Source organism: Chamaea fasciata, unplaced genomic scaffold (assembly GCF_029207755.1).
Source record: "Chamaea fasciata isolate MVZ Bird 193981 ecotype frontalis unplaced genomic scaffold, bChaFas1.0.hap1 SCAF_718, whole genome shotgun sequence".
In the NCBI taxonomy this organism is placed as follows: Eukaryota; Metazoa; Chordata; class Aves; order Passeriformes; family Sylviidae; genus Chamaea; species Chamaea fasciata.
In genome coordinates this window covers 24,738-35,522 of record NW_027094803.1, presented here as the reverse complement: position 1 = coordinate 35,522, position 10,785 = coordinate 24,738, and the positions used below count along the sequence as shown (strand labels likewise).

At 40.3% G+C, this 10,785-nt stretch overlaps 1 long non-coding RNA gene across 3 annotated transcripts in view; it reads right to left on the bottom strand.

Moving 5' to 3' along the window:
* Positions 1-568: 568 nt before the first annotated feature.
* The window catches only part of LOC136305863 (uncharacterized), a 32,140-nt gene continuing 21,923 nt past the window's right edge, over positions 569-10,785 (bottom strand). The window contains exons 2-3 of one of the 3 annotated variants that reach the window (XR_010725443.1): positions 8,083-8,190; positions 569-784 (exon numbers count right to left, since the gene is read on the bottom strand). This is a non-coding gene — a long non-coding RNA (uncharacterized lncRNA). Of the gene's footprint in view, positions 785-6,151; positions 7,112-8,082; positions 8,191-10,785 lie in introns of those variants that run through there. The other 2 variants (XR_010725442.1, XR_010725441.1) reach the window with 2 other exon arrangements.

The following is a 10,785-nucleotide window of genomic DNA, read 5'->3' as shown; positions in this document are numbered from 1 at the left end:
TTGGTGGCTCTTCCCCAGCGTAACACCTAAATTCCACAAATACGGGAATTCTATTTCAAACTGCACCCACTTCTCATACCACATTGCTCCATATTCAGTAAAGCAAATGAAGTTCTGATGTATTTGAAACAAGACCACTGCCTGCAGGAGCTGTACTAGGGTACTACTGGTGCCTAAGAGAATCCAAAACTCCCTCAGAATAATGTCACTGCCCAAAAATACCTAGATTCCACTCAAATCTTCCCTAACACGTTACCAAGCCCTACAAGATCAGATGCTACTTAGATGTGAACGTTCCAGGGTGTTGCTCAATGCCCAAATTGTGACTGAACTTCAATCACAATTGAATGGGAGTGTTTTCAAGCCTCAATTTCCTCACTCGTATTTCCATAGAGAAATTTAATTTCTGCTGGAATCTACTACATTTTTTCCAAAGGCAGATAGAATACTGGTTCCAACCAACTTGGAGCTGCAGTAAAGAAAAACACTGGAAATACTTTAAGCAACTGCAGATGGCCATCAGAACTTGTGTACAAATACTCCTGGATCATTCAAGGAAGTATATTAATTCAAGACCACTGGAAAAAGGTACCAGTTAAAATGTCTGCCATCTCTCCTTGCAGTCACCAGGTGTATGTTTGGTGGCTGCGTGCTTCACTTCAGCACAAGGAAGACTTGGCATTTTTAATTTACAAGCTGCAGGTAAACTTTGAAGATGTTACTGGTTGTTGGCAGTATTGGCTGTTCAATTTGCTCTCTTCATACCCGCTTCTTTCTTCTCCACCTTGCCCCACACAGGAAAAAAAAAAAACCTACGTAAGTGCTCTTCAGAGAGGAGAGACTAAATCACAAACACTTCAGGGCAGGAAGCTTGAACAGTTGAAGCTCTTATTTGCAAGTTCTGTAAATGCTATTTCATACAACTCGATATATTCGCCACCCCACCTTTTCCACAGGCAAACACTGTATCCATCCCTCCACCCCTGAAGCCCACCAGGGGCACCCCGGTATCTCTGCCACCATCTTGAGGAGCAACAGACTCTGAAACATTATTTTTAAGGAAATTGACAATTATACACACAGCATACGCTGTTTGCCTCTGCAAGTCACAGCCAACATTTCTATTCTTTCCTCCAACAATAAATTTAAAGTGTGTACTACATTTATATAAGAAGAATATATAACCCAAGAGCGCCGACTGCAGCCCCACAAAGCCACCAAAAGTTTATTTGGTCTCGCAAAAGAAGGCAAGCACCTTTCAGAGGCATCACCATTTCCTTCTCTCCTGGATACAGATCCCTTCAGTCAGATTTGGCACACTCGCTTGCATTAAGAGGACAAGATGGAGCAATTCTGTCAGTGCAGCAGATTAAAAAAACCTGCCACCAAGAGGCTTTATTCCAAAGGCAATTCTCCTCTGATTCACAAAAGGTCTGCCTACCATACAGCCAAGCAGAGGCTCCCAGATGGTGCTGGCAAAGCAATCTCCACTTTCTCCCAACAGCACAGCAGCATGTTGATGTCTAGAAAAAATATTTCCAGTCCTGATCCCTTTGCTGTCAGTTCTGTAACATGCACTGCCCTGATTAAATAAATAAAAGCCTATCAACCACCAGCAGTTTCAAGACTTACATGAAGCTCTCCTACTCTTAGGGAAAAACCCCATGAAGTCAGCATTTAAAACCAAGAGAAAGTGCTTGGAATTATATCTCTTTCTTAATGACAGTCTCACTATTCCCTAAAGTTTGGGGAAGTTCTTTAAAGCCACAACATTTTTGGCCAGGTGATCAATAGTTTGCTTCAGTACGAGACAGGACTAACACTGGACAGGTACCTCTAAAGTCACCAGAAACCAGCAGATTGCAGTTGGCTTCTCTCACAGACACACCTCTAAGCGATCTTGGCTCCCAGTTCCAGTCTCCTCCACCCTGGCATCCACACATGAACAAATGGACTAAGCAGCATTGCTCAAATCCTGCTGCACTTGCTTAACCTCCATAAGATTTCCCAGGAGAACTTTACTTTGTGGCACTTCTGCTCTCCTTCAATCCTGCAGCTCTTCTGCAAGTTTCTGCTCAAGACTTAGCACAGACTACTCAAGAAATCAGAACACAGGAACTCAGAAATATTTCAACAATTAAGCTTTCTTCTGGAGTAGAACCAACCATGTAAATCATACAACTAGAATATTTCCCTGATTTTTATTTTAAGCTTTAAAAAAAATCCACACTAATTAAAGGACCTTAATACATTGATAAAGTATTTACCAGGCCAATGAATAAAAAGGTTGAAGTTTCTCTCAAAGAAAAAAAACAAAAACAAACAACCAAAAAAACACAACCAAACAAGTCTAGGTGGGAGATAACAGGCACAGCACCCTGTGTCACATTTTTCTGTCTTGAAGAAAAAATAATGGGGATGTTTGGACAAGTATTTATCAGAACAAAGCCTACAGTGGCCCCTGAGGATAAAGTCAAATTTTTTCAATGCCAGCTAGTCAGTAGCTCATCGTGACTGTTAAAAAACTGAACTCAAGGACACTGGCAAAAGCAAGATTTGAGAACTGTAGATATACTATCAAATTTCTACCATGTGAAACCTATTTTGATGGCCACAACAAGCAAGACACATTCCCTAATGCACACATTTGTCATACTCAGGTTTGTTACACCGAGTGATTTAAAGTGACCCTGCAGAAAAACTGGTTTGCAAAGACAGCAGACAAGAAAAACTTAGAGGCCACAAAGAGTAGAAGAGGAAAAACTGAACCACCACTTGCTAATGATAGTTCAGTTCATGCACTTGTGTATGCAGACCCAGCCAAGCCAACAGAAGGTGAATGAAAAATCTGAAAGCACAATTGAGCAAACCTTCAAAAAATATCTATCACTTAAGAGGCCAATTTCATATGCACATGATGCTGAAAATTTAGAAGAATCAAAATAATTGAATACTGAAGCAGGAGAATAAGAGTCCATACCATTGACACACGATCATTTTTTCCTCTTAAAACAATGGGAGAAATGTCTTGTATTAAAACAATTGCTTTCTTTAGGACTTCTAAATTGCACTAAATATTAACCTTCCTAAAACTGCACAATGGCAAACCCAAATTAAAAAAAAAAAAACTTGGGACAAGAAGAAACAGTGATATATATGAACACAGTTCAACAGATCTCCATAGACACTCTTACATTTCAGAATTGAGTTCATATTGACTATCATACACATTAATTTGAAATCCCAGCTTTAGTCTTTCATACAAGTTCTACTTCTCAGTATTTTTTAATGAGGAACTAAGATCTTAATAAAGCCATTCATTTCATTGTATCCGAAAGTCCTTTGCCTGCTGTACATTTTCTCTGCAGCTGTAGGCATGCATGAGTATGCCTAGCATGTGCATCTGCGTATTTCTATTTACACTAGGAGTGCTTAAATATTCATCTGCAGTTATGTATTTATGTACACAGCTAAAACCACACAGCTATGTTAGATCTGATGTATTTTAATGGGGGTCAAATCTTCAATCCATGCTGGGATTTTCTGCTATTTAAGAGAAACAGGCTGTGGAGCATTTGATCTTTTTCTCCAAGAGCAAGATAAAATGTCCCAGATGTGCCCAATTCTCAAATGCATTGTTTGTATCTCTTGTAAGAACAAGTCTCCAGGCACCTGAGCAAAGATAACCCACGTTACATGGATACCTCACAGACTGGCAGCAAAGTGCTGTCATCTTACCAACCAATATTAAAAGCAGGCTACTGCATGAGGCTGCCAGAGAGGCTTAGGCAGTGCTGTTACAGCTCACATTTCGCACTTGGTTTGCTACAAGAAGCAACAAAAAATAGTATTTTTAGCTCACCAATAACAATAGGAAAAGAGCAAGTGCTTTCCATAAAGAAAGATTCTCACCTGACACCAGGAGCCCCCTGGAATCTTGGATACAATCAAGCTCTATGAAATACACTGCTGATATACCTTGCAGATAAGACAGAATTTTACACCAATCTCAGTTTCCCATCTTAATATATTCTCTTTGCTGTGACAGGTAATTATGCAGAGCAGGACAGCCCTCTGAATCGCTGTCTTGTAAAACAAACATCGCTTTAATTAACATAACCAGTACAACAAAACATTTTCTAAATTTGCACTCAAGAGAAAAGATTCCCTTCACTAAGACAGCAGCTTGAGGGCATTGAGAGGATTTTTTGGACTTGGGGGACAGGGACAGAGCAACATTACTTGTTTGTTTTCAGTTTTGTGCAGCTCCTCATCTGATTCACCGGCTATTGAGAACTGACAGAAATGCCACCTATCTTATCTAAACAGTTCTTATCTGACCTTTTTTGGCTTCTCTTGAGACAGACAGCAGGACTCTGGTACTGCTAAAGGAAAAAGTACTGCCTGGTATCTCTAAAAACACAGATTTTCAGAAAGAAAAGAACAGTCGAATGCATCAAACAAGAACACTTTATTCCTTCAATAATGCTTACGTATTTTCACTATTTCAAAGTCTCCAAATAAAGCTTAGAAATTAAACACGTTAATGCTACATTCAAATATTTCTCTCTTCTAACCTAAGCCAGGAAAAAAAAGAAAACCAAATCAGGAAAAGAAATCCTTATTTTTACTACAAAAAGTCTCAGTTTTCCACATGAGAAGCCACATTCTCAACAAATCGATGCCAGAAGAGTCAACATTATTGAAGAGGGTTAAAGTGAGCTGTCAAATTACCTTCCATCCTCTGAGGATGTGCACTACACTACCAGCATGTTTCCAGCTCTCACATTCAGAGTAGGAGAGCCAGGACTAAAACATCTGCTGGGCCTAACAAGGTCCATGTCACATCTCTGTGATAACACATTGCTCATGTCTATCACGTAACACAGGCAGAACATATTCTCCTGGTTGTAGCCCCTTAGATTCCTCGGTCTAAGCAAGAAATTGGCAGCCTGCCAGGCTTCCTATGGACCATTCTGGGGTGGGACCACCAGGTAAATCTCCCCGAGTCAGGTCATGATATCCTAAAGAGAGACACTGCCCTGCTTCCCCATGGATAAATGGGATGATGAGCAGTGCAGCAGGAGCAGGAAGCTCTGCTAAGTTTCCACCACTGCCATGCATTTTCTCTTCACTAAACATCGATTTACTTGCAGGAAGAAAGGCTCCCCTAATAGAACCTGTTCTTTTTATTGCAACCAAGAGGGAAATGGCGAAAAAATAGCTTGAAACTATACCAGTTTCAAGCTATTATTAACTAGCAGGCATACACTGACAGTAGGAGAGATGCGGTGGCAAGAGGACTTTCAATAGCCAAAGAGCCCTTTCATCATCTGACCAGCTTCATCTATTGTATTCAAATAAATGTTAAAATACAGAGAAATCACACATATCTAGAGCCTTTACAAGGAGTATCCAGTTGCAGATTTCTTTCTGCACATGACTAAATTTAATGCATCCTTGCCGTATACAAAAAAAAAAAAAAAAAAAAAGCCTTGTGAAATGAGAGGTGCTAACATTTTCTAACAAATGCGATGACATTACAGAACAGGATCCTTTTTGTTACTCATGAAAACAACATGCACTTGGTGCAATTGATTTCACACATAAACGGCAACAGTTTCAAAGCCCAATATTGCTTTTTTTGGCCAGTTAGTAGAAACCCATTTCTAAAGCTGATAGCAACTCTGACAATTAATTACAAGCTCAAGATCAAGCATGTCAAATCCTTGTGAAATCCCTAGACATCAATCAGAATGACTCCTGAGGGTGTCCTGGGTTGAAGTATATTCTATCACCATCTTCATGAACTGTTGAAACCAGGTGAGGCAGTGCTCCCTGCCTCCTCCACTCTGGCTTATCTTCTGTTAATGGGCCATCAGCACCTTTGCTACACAGCTCACAGATAACCCCCTCCTGGACTACCTCCTGTTAATGGGCCCATCAGGCCTTATCACATGACTCACCATCCCATTGTGGGATGCTCCGCCCAGAGGGAGAAACCAAGCATTCCAGCCTGGATATAAGCTGAGACTCTGAACACCAGAGGGGCGCTTACCCACTGGATTCCCAGAGGACCCGAGCTACCAGACCTTTCTACAGGATCACTGCTTCAGGAAGACCACCTCATCTGGACTGCTTCCATCACTACGCTCAGGTTGTATTCTGACTCTGTCAGTGGTCTTTTGTATTATTGCATCGATTTTATTTTACTTTCTTTCCTTTTTTCTTTTTTCCTATTAAATTGTATCTCTGACTTGGAGCCTCTCATTTGTTTTGCCTTCAAACTACTACAGAGGGCCTCCATAGAGTTCAGAGCAAGTATTCCCTCTTTTTGCAGATCATCTTTCAGTGCCTCTGAGCTGCACAGATTATCAGCAGGAATATTTTATGGAATAAGATCAAGGTAAATAGGACCAGGAGGTGTACAGTTTCCTGAGTTTAGGTACAACAGACTTGCCACAGGTAAATAACTGCTCACTTAGGCACTTATACATATTACAGCCTGGTGAGGGGTGGGGAAACACTCACAAAGGAGACTAAAACACACTGCAGGGCAAACTGCAATTCCACCAATCCACACCTGCAAAACTCATTTACCACAACCGTGCTCAGTACTCCATAAAGACTCCTAATGAATTTATGCAGCACCAGTACAAGTTGACAAATACATGAAAAACATTTTAAAAAAAATAACTATAATGTCATGATGTTCCTCATGCTGATCTGAGTCAGGGTAAGAGCTGAAGGGCATTTCCTTGTGAGCTGAGAGGCCCACAGAAATAACCCAGCCATGATTGTCCCCAAGGACAACAAATGGGGCAGACCCCACACTTCCAACAGGCTGAGCTAATCAACAGATCTGCACATCTACTGCAGAATCTGCATAAGAAATCGATTGAAGCCATGTGTCGTTATGGATTCATTTTGCCAAAAAATTAACTGTGACGGGTTGGCACGGTAATGACTTGAACTTTTCCACAATACCATGAAGTACTGATGCTTCTGGAACAACAAAGTAGATTCTGATGTACCATTTAGCCTTCCTAGAAAGAAACCACGCCAACAAGATAAGGTAATCTTGAAATTGCCATCTCCAAGCTTCCTAAAACTGGAGAGAAGGTTTGAAATCTATTCGGACTCTGATTAAACTCAGCAATCAACACGGTAAAAAATATATTAAATAGAGCTTTTAAATAGACAAACTGCAACAGTATTTACTTATTTTCTTCTGTTTCTCCTCCCTGGAATCAAGTACTCAGGAAAACTTCTTACTTCTACAACAGCATATTGACTTTTTGACACTATGATCATTAAAGTCAACGTGGAAAATACATGCCCAAATAGAAAATCTAGATGCTGAAAGGAATATCAACCAAGTCAAATCCAACTTTTAAAAACAGAATCCTCAAGAAATGAGTCACCCACCCCCAAAACAAATGCAGCAGGAGAGGCAACTTATTCATCTCACAGAGATCATTCTCCTATCTCTCCATGCTCTGCTCCAAAGTGTGTTCAAATCAAAGGTTCTCATTTTTTTTCCTCTTCCCCTCAAATGTATTTAATTAGGTTTTTTTTTTTCTTTGAAGTCAAGGAAAAGAGGCCTATTTATTTCAAGGAATATTTAGCCTGGCTTTTTCCTTCCAGTGTTCTACCTCACTGCATCTTCAAACCCATTGTTCCATAGGGACAGGGAGGCATCCAAATAAAGATTAATAAAAAGGCAATTACTGTGGTATTATTAATTGAAGGAACAGGATCACTTTTTCCAGTGTCAATGAACTTCAATACACTAATAAAATTAACAAATATCAAAGTGGTTTGGGTCTGAAATAGAAACATTTCCATTAAATCTGAGTAGCTTTTCCAAATACTGGGCAAATAGTTTGATACACTTTGAAATACTAAAATATCTCCAGTGCTCCAAGATGAAGCTGAGCAAATTTCACTGTATGAAATGAGAGTAGACATTGTTTGCACCTTCTAAGCATGCATTATATTTTCATCTTGGTGCTTAAAACAAGGCCACTGCAAGGAGAATTTCCACTATCCCAGCTGTCAGTAACTGGTTTTGTGACTTACCTGCTGGGGAATTACTCACTTCCCATTGCAAATCTGAAATCACTGTTCATTTGGACAGACTGCTCCTGACTGCACCCTGATGATGTGTCCTCAGTCCAGCTCATGGCACTGGCAAGATAAATGTGTAGAATGAGATTAGGGGCAAAACACTAACAAATTTTGCTTAGATCAATGAGATGCACTCACACCCTGTCAGTACTACCTGACATCTTCCTGACAATATTATGAGGCAATTAATGTCTGTATGTCTTGGCTGATGGAGGTGAATTATGGTAAGTTCTAGGAGGCAACTGTCTAAAGCAGGGGAAGCTGATTAATTACCCAGCAATAATTCATTATTGAGACATTTAGGTTGACTTGTGCACCACAAAGTCAGAGAGAGCAGGAAACAATCAAACCTATGAATACTATTCAGACTAAACTCTTTGCAGCTATAGCCATAGAGGCACATATACATAGAAAATAACACCATCTCAGAGAAATAAGGTGCTTGGAAGCAAATCCTCAAACCAAGTGGGCAGTCTCCATCCCATACAACGGATGTATCAGCACATGCAGCAGGAGCGCCTGTGCTGGAATTCTCACTATTTCTCAGGTCTGCCTGTTTCCTGTATCAAATAATGATCACACACCCAGGGGCACAAATGAGGAGCCAGTCTGCAAAGCCTTGGGCTTTGATCTCACACTGCTACACTGAAGCAAATGGACAGGAAAATAGAAGAAGCCTGTAAACACCTCTGCTGATAAAGATCTGTATGTTAATACCATTAACATTGACTACATCGAATTTAAAGCTGATATCTGCCTGCATATCACATACAAGTCTCTTTTCAGGTGTACAAAAAATGTGTCTATTTCACAGCATTTCTTCCTTTACTTCTCCACCTGGATCATACAGAAAATACATTTCTTGGCCACCAGCAAATCATTACCCCTCATGGGGACTGTTCCCTAAAGAGTTTAAGTACCAGAACAATGGACTACTGCACAGCACCAAATTTCAATTGTGACTTAACTATTCCACAAAGGGGATTTACTGTAGTGACACCTCTCAGGAATACACCATTATTTTAAATTTCACTGATATTTTCCACTAACAAAACAGCACTTCTACTTTAGCAGTGATTCGAAGATGGAAACTTTCCATAAAGCCTTTTCTTTCCTCTGGGTGTCAGAGTTGTCCTCAAAGTCCTTCTGTGTTAAAAATTAATTGTCTGGTTTGGTCTAACACACCCAATGTATTAGTTAAGGAGTACATGCAGAGTAATATTTCAGAAAGATTACAACCCTCCTCCCCAGAATCTTGGATGGCAATTTTGGGTTACTCTGAACCTCTCTCCAGCTTTGGCTTCTGAACTTTTCATTAGTTTTCCTCTTTTTGTAACCTGCTGTCCAAATACCAGAACAACCACTTGACCATTTCCATAAGCAAACCATCCTCTGCAAAACTCTTCAGTCAGAATCTTATTATTAAAGCAAGTTTTTCCAAACAGTTTCTGCTGCAGAGTCAAAGGGCCCTCTGCTCAGAATCCTTTTCCTTAAAAGGATGGGGATATGGATGATTTCTGTGCCTTGTAAAGGTCCAGTGCCATTCACCTCTGGATACCAAACTGTTCTTACATCTGACTGGGGATGTAGTCACGGAAGATGAGAGGATTTCTCTCTAGCAATGATATCCTGCCCCTTGGCAGATATCAGGCAGTTCAAATCAAATTTCAGGTTTAGCTCACAACACTCAGGATGCTGACAGATGATGGAAGCACTGTCACAGCAGCTCTAGCTTGACTTTCCGCCTACACTACTGCACATTTTAAATCACTTCCAAACAGGATCACTAGAAATGGGCAGCGATCCTTAAATCATCCATGAAAACACAATGGCATCCAACAGGTGTTTGCTTGAGTTATCCCCCTAAGGGAAGGCAGTACTTAAACAGGCATATAGAGGAAAAAAGGAATAATTCTGTTCCTAAGAGCTGCCTCCTTCCCCTGTCTCCTCATTTCACATCAACATCTAAGAGGTCAACATTCAAGAGCTTTTCTTACAGTCTCTTCTTGAACTCCTCAGACTTGTTCTCATCTCAGTATATCCAGGTAACTCCATTTAGAGTTAGTATATCCAGGTAACTCCATTTAGAGTTACTGGAGATTTGTTCATCACGTTTATTATCTTCCAAGCTACTAGGCAAACCAAGTGGGTTATCCTGTCTTAAAAATTCCAGGTCTGCCTGACCAATATATGATAGACATTCAATTTAGGAAATACTGCCAAAAAGAAGACATTTCCCTGATCTTCTGAGTATAGTGGACACCACATAAAAGTACTAGAGCAGAGCCATGAAAACCAGAGCAAGGGGAACAATGCCTGGCCCAGAATTGTCTCTCTCACACAGAAAAAAAAGTCAGAACAATTAGGAGGAAGTCCAAGATTATTTAGATGATAACCATGTGTCCACCAAAACACTGCACTGGGGAAATGGATGGAGTCTAGAGAATTAGAGCAGCTGCCAACATGAGACTTAAGTTTGTAAACACACTTTTCATTGTAACTCTCCACAAAAAACCTTGGGACCTTTCACTACTCTCCCCAGAGGTTTTGGCCTTGTTATTAGTTTGCTTGGTGCCAGTTTGAGTGCCACTGAACCCACCTTATAATTTATCTTCAGAATATTTAATTAGATGAATTTTGTGCTCTATTAACATG